This window comes from Ammospiza caudacuta, chromosome 4 (assembly GCF_027887145.1).
Source record: "Ammospiza caudacuta isolate bAmmCau1 chromosome 4, bAmmCau1.pri, whole genome shotgun sequence".
In the NCBI taxonomy this organism is placed as follows: Eukaryota; Metazoa; Chordata; class Aves; order Passeriformes; family Passerellidae; genus Ammospiza; species Ammospiza caudacuta.
In genome coordinates, this window is record NC_080596.1 from 77,811,863 (window position 1) to 77,818,608 (window position 6,746).

The window sequence follows — 6,746 nt, forward strand, 5'->3', positions numbered from 1 at the left end:
TGTGTGTAGGAAATAGCAAAGCTGATAACAAACTCTGGCAAAACATTTTCCTGTGAGCTTTAAAGACTGATGAAGTAGTCAGGGTTTGGATTTTTTTTAATATAAGCATGACCTTTTCTACTCAGTAATAAAATTACTCTTTGGGGAAAAAAAGAATATATTATTTGGGACAGGAAGAATGATAAAATTACAGCTGGAAATCTGCCAAAAAGAAGCCTTTGAACATGCATAATGGACCACTATTCAGAGGGAGGAAAAAAAAAAGGAATACTCTGAGTTGCTTTTATTTCAGCCTCAGGCAGCCTGAGCAGAGGGTGTTGGGAAGCACACTGAACATTTTATTGAGGGTGCTTTGAGACCCACACCGACAGCATGCACTGGGTGTCCTGATGCACAATGGAGGTCACTTGATAGAACAAAATGAGTATTTAAAACTTCTCCAACTGCATTTTCATGTTCCATAACGAGGTATTCTGAACTCATTAATCTGAACACCCAATAAAGCCCAGCCCAGATCCACATGATGGTTGGTCAAGTGTGATTTTCATCTCCTCCTTGAGCAGATCAATTAGTTTCCAGTAGTTCCCTCTAGTCCCCGAATCTGTTCCTTGTTTGATGATGAGGGGGGTCAGAGATTCACCAGGATCTCACTGCTGTTATCCTTTTCCAGAGATTCAGTGTCTGGTTGGTTCTGCATCCTGCATCAGCCACACATAAAGGCATTTTTCTTAATTCAGTCATTTATTTTAAAGATTTGTCCCTATTAGCTAAGCTCTGAGAAATTGTCAGAAGCTCAACTTTCTGTTTGTTTTAGAAGGAGATATAGGATGGGCAGAGCAGGACAGCAGAATTTCTTAACCCTTTACTAACACATCCTCTGAGAGCCAGGTAGGTTCTATATGTAGAATTATCTCTGGCACAGTCAGGGGGAAAAAATTGCAATCAAGGCCAGTGAGAGGGAGCAAGGAGTTCCAGTTCAGTTCCTGTTGGATGTGAGGGCTGAAGATGTTTTTGGCACAGCAGGTGCAGAGCCAGCACAAAGCAGTTCTGCCTTACAGCTGCCTTTTGTGAGAAGTTGTGTGAGAACCAGGCATTGAAAAACGATCCTAAGAGATGTAGTCCTGATCTCAGTTTGAACTGAAGTTCTAAAACTGTACATGGGAGTTCTTAATATCAAAAATAAAATTAGTCCTCACAGCTAGCTGGGCAACAAGTTGATTTCACTGAGGAGCTCACAGTTGTGAATCAGTATTTTCAGCTACACCATAAAATCCTGCTATTTGATCACATTACAGTTATCAGAGATCTGTATGCTTAGCCAGAGGAAATCAGCTGAAGGATAAGCAGCACCACAAGAAGAACAATAGGAAACAGCAGAACAACAAGGAACAGAAAGGACTGCTGAACAAGAAAAGCTGTTTGCTTTGACTCCTCAAAAATGAGATCAAACATCAGGGTAGAGCTAAGAAATGTTATCAGCCAGTTACCTTTCAAAGAGATTAAAATATCTGAAGCTTTTAAAAGTGAAAGAAGAAAAAATTAACATGGAAGTACTGTGTGACAGAGATCCAGACTTTGTTACAAAACTCACCCAGCACCTTGCTGCCTGCTCCTAATAAAGATGGGAATGTGCAACATGGGTGGGAGGGAGATGCACTGAGGAAACCAGAAATAACTCAGCAACATGGAATTGAAAAAACTGTGCCTCTTGTAGAAACCAAGTGATCCTTGTAAATTGTTCAGCTCTAATGGAAAGAAGCTGCTCCAGTGTCCAGTCTGGGAATCAGATCACATTGAATCAGAATGGTTTGGGGTGGAAGGGACCTTGCAGATCACCTCATTCCCTGGGCAGGGACACCTCCCACTATCCCAGGTTACTCCAAACCCTGCCCAACCTGGCCTTGGGCACTGCCAGGGATCCAGGGCAGCCACAGCTGCTCTGGGCACCTGTGCCAGGGCCTGCCCACCCTCACAGGAAAGAATTTCCTCCCTATATCAAATCTAACCCTGCCTCTGCCGGTTTGAAGCCATTGCCCCTTGTCCTGTCACTCCATGCCCTTGTCAAAGTCCCTCTCCAGCTCTCTTGTAGCCCCTTTAGGTACTGGAAGGTGCCATAGGCTCTTCCCAGAGCCTTCTGTTCTGCAGGCAGGACACCCCCAGCTGTCCCAGCCTGTCCCCACAGCAGAGGGGCTCAGCCCTTGATCACCTCTGTGGCCTCCTCAGGCCTCGCTCCAGCAGGTTCAGATCCCTCTGGCGTGGGGCTGCAGAGGGCTCTGGTGCTGCTGTGCTGGAAGCTGGAGCAGGGAAATCACTGAGCTGTTCAGTTCCCCAAACTAAAATGGAAAACTAAAGCTGGCTAAGGGGGGGGATAACATCTGTACCTACTCCTTTGACACTATTTCCTATCCCATAAAATTAAATTTTATGTTGTGCATTTAAGGAAATAGTTATACCTACCCACAGAGCAGAGGGGCAAATTTTCCCAGGGAGATCTTCTGCATTCCCAGCCAGGAGTTTTTCCTGATAGAGCCAGAAGGAAGAATGAGGAGAAAAAGATTATAAGGTCTATTCACTTCAGGACAAAAAAAGATCTTTAACTAACTTAAATATTTTGTTCCCCACCCATGGAGATTAGCAGGATCATATAGACAAATTCCACAAAAGGAAATAAACAGATAATAGACCAGTAGACAATTTCCTTTTCTTTCTTTGCAAACCACAGCAAGACAAATTGCTCAGAGGAGCCAGAAGCAGAGCTGTGGAAGTTCCTCAGGGTGCCCATGTGGGCCCCTTATGGAGTTGTCTCCTCTTTCAAGTAGCAGCTTTAGGGATGCAAAGCAGAGAAATATTTTATTAGAGACTGGAGGGGTCAGGGGAAAATTTATCTTAGAGAAGCTCAAGTTGCCCAGGATGCAGTCATTAAGGAAAACCTTGTATTCATTCCCTGCATGCAGGGCATCATCCTGGCATCGTGCTGCAATGCCCAGTTGACACCTCCACCTGAACCAGCTCTGTGCCCTGCTGGCAGAACTGCTCAGGGGCAGCAGAAACCCAACAGGCAGGGTTGGAACCCCTGGCTGCTTGGTGCTGGCCCCCTCCTTTTGAGGTGGCTCCTTGGTGGCAGCAGTTCTGCTCAGGGGTATGGGGGAAGAGGCTCTTTCTCCATGAGGATCGTGACACAATTTTCTACTTTAACCCCTGCACCCCCAGGTGACTGTCTCATTGTCCTGCATTGTCCTGCACAGGAGCTCATGAAATTATTTGTTCCTATTTGTGGCCATAAGGAACATCCCTTTACAGGCTGACTTCCACCAGGAAATGGAGAGGAATTCAGGCTGGGTGCTGGGGATGCACCAGGGGAGCATCCCTGAGGGTGGCTGCTGGAGCGAGGGAAGCAGCAGCGTCAGCAGCACCCATGTCTGTGCCAGCTGCGGGCACTGAGCACAGTGGGGAGCTCTGTGATGGAGAGGAGGGGAGCCCCAGGTCTGAGCAGCTGAGTGCAGGGTCAGGGTCAGGGTCAGGGGAGCCCCAGGTCTGAGCAGCTGAGTGCAGGGCCAGGGTCAGGGGAGCCCCAGCTCTGAGCAGCTGAGTGCAGGGTCACATTCCTGTCTCAGGAGTGTTCCAGCCTGCTCCCTGCCTCTTCCCTGCAGTCACCATGAGGCTTGAGCCCAACAGGCTCGCTCGGGGGCTGTAAGTGGACCTTGCCCTCAGGGTGTTTGAACTTGCCCCTCCTGTGGGTACAGAAGGTGCCTGGAGCAGCTGAGCTGCCTGCCTTGGTGTGTGGGAGCTGAGCACGGCCAGCTCCAGGAGGAACAGCCCTGGAACAGGACAGATACCATGGAGGGAGTGATCCTATCTGGTCAGACAGGGAAGAACAGATGAGAATTGATGCTGCTGATGCAAATCTGCTGGCTTCTCTTTTCCAGCAGCACTTTGCAAATGTTGATCTCAGATGTACATACCCTCTGATGATCCAGGCTTTGTGACATCTGTTTTCTTTGAATATCCCTTGCCAGCATTGTGGCTTCAGTGCAGCGTTATCCTACTTCAAAAACCAGTGAATAACCAGGGTGCTGGTGCTACAGGACAGCTAATGATTCACTTTAACTACCAGCTGGAGAGAAAAGCCCAGAGGCTACAGCTGAATTGCTGCTTTGCTCTTTCAGTGAGTAACAGACCTTCTTTGATACACCTCATTTTTTATAATAATTGGAAAGAATGTCACCTGCCCTGTTAAGAGAGAAATTTTCCTACACTTGGCCAAAACATATTCCCTGAGTCTCTGGAACTTTCTTCTGAGGAGGTAAAATGAAGAGTTCCTCACTGAAGTAAGATTAGCAGCTGCCACATCCAGAAATACCTCCCTTATTCTAAGCCAATTAGCAAAGGATAATGACTGCTTTCTTTGCACTGGGAAACCATAAATAACATCACCTGTGATCTCTGCACTTGAGGGTGTGAGATGCTGGAGTAAATTTTTATCTGAATAAAGTGTTTGGCATAATTCTTTCCCTCCCTTATTTCCAGGAACACCATGAAAAGAACTCAGAGTGCTGGTGTCAGTTTTGTCTTGGCCAAAGAAGCCGAGAATCTTTGGGCTAGTGAATCTAACACTGAAATTTTGGGTGGCTATTAAAAATATTATTTCAATATAACACCTCAAGGTATAGGTGAAGATCATGCTCAGGTGAAGAGATACTAAAAGATCTAGGCTAAAACAAGATGTCTTACAGAACAAATTTTTGGAATGTTCTAAAACTTTGTGCAAATCCCATTAAATACACCAGTATGGATCAGTTCTGTTAAAATAACAAAGATTAAAAATGCCAACTCACAACTTCATCTGCTCCAAGCAGTTCGAGGGGCTGCTCCCACCATTAGAGGAACCTTCCTATCACCCTTCTTTGTCCTTGGGTAATTGAGTCCTGAAATTTGGAATATTCTTGAAAACTTCCAGTACTCACTTTTAAATCAAGGATGCTTCAGAGAGACACAATATCCTTTTTCTTACACTCTATTTGCAAAACCCTCTGTGCTGCCCCCTCTCCAGGACCCACAGATAACTCCAGGGATAGCCAGGTCCTGCTTTAACAGTCACTGAGTCACCGGGAATTTCCTGTCCTGCCATCTCTGCTTTGTCTAAAATGTCTTCTCTGTAATGGAATGCCCTCCAAAAGAGCCACTGGCAACAGATCTCCAGTGTCCTGATTTGGGATGCCGAGTCTCAAAACTATTGACAATCCAGGGCTGTTTGGTTCAAGCACATCTGTCAGAAAAACATCATCATGACACAGGGAATCTGTTTCCTCACTGGCAAAATATGTGCCTGGTTTCCAGTTTGAATTCATCTTTTGTTCCTTGTGTTTTTCACTGCTATACCCAGAATTATTTAATGTGATCTTTTTCCCTGAAGATAATTTTATTTTATGAACAAGTTACCCAGCAATAATCAAAACTGATTTAAATCTTTACTAGTAGGCACTATTGCAACTATTTCTGTTCTGCTGTTTGTTCTTGTACCCTTCCTATATGTCACAGAATTTTTTAAAGAACTTTATAAAATGCAGATTCTTTTAGTATTTGCTGTGCTATTTACACATTTTACAGAGCTTAAACTACTTAGTGCTTTTTGTTATTGCTCTGAAACTGTTTAACCCTGCTGTTCCCACAGAATGATTCTGTATAATAGAGACATATTTGAAATTTGCTGATGGCTCTGAAATAGCAAGGGCTGCTGCTTTTCTATGCAGCAAATGCAGAACATGGATTGACAGTAAAATATTCCTGTGCACTTCAAGATCTGTGACACTTCTGAAGAGACAGTGCAGGGTGTTTCTGTGTCAGATAGATTTTGTTCCCTAGGGTTTTTGCTGCACCATTTAAAGCAGAGTCCAAGCAGTGATAGGAGCATTTGGAGATGAGAGAAAGCACAGTGATTGCAGATGATTCGGGTTCATGTTTGTAGCAAGCAAAGTTGCACTGTGTTTGACTCGTGCAATGGAAGCTCTCAGCACTCCCCTCGTTTCCTCTGGAGCCACCTGAACCGAGCTGTGCTTGGGGTGCCCAGGGCAGTGTTTGGGCAGCTCTGCTGTGATTTCAGCTCACCAGCACTGGCCTTTCAGGGCACAGTCACTCCTCTGACAGGAACAGCTTTTACAGTAATAATAAAAAGGGAAAATAATTAAAATAACTTTTTCAGCAGCTTTTTGGTGCAATCAAGCTTTTTTCATTGATCAAATATCTTAACAAGATCAAATATCTTCCATATTGATTTTTTAAATTTACTTTAGAGTTTGGGGAGGAGGGGATGCTTTTGTTGGGTTTTTTTGGAGGGTGTTGGTTTTATTTGTTTTAGATGGATATTTTTGTGTGTGCATGTGTGTTTAGAAAAAAGGCAGAATACCACTAGACACTTTTAATGTTTCTGTGTTTATCTGTTTCTGTATTTTGGGTTACTCAATTAATTTACCTCTACAAACACAGTCATTCCTCTTGGAAAATGCCCCCACCTCCAGTGCTTTCTCAGAGACATGTGTTCTCTTTTAAACTGTCATTAAAATTGTTTCTATGATATGATACTCAGGAATGCTTTGTTCAAACGAAATCTCTTCTTTGCCTATTTTATTGTGAGACTGTGGTCATGTTTAAAGGTTCAGATCTGTTTCAAGATTTATTCCTGGCTTGGAAACAGAGTGGCTCTGCACAGGGATGGAAGATGCAACAGAATATGCGGAAAAGGGTTGAAA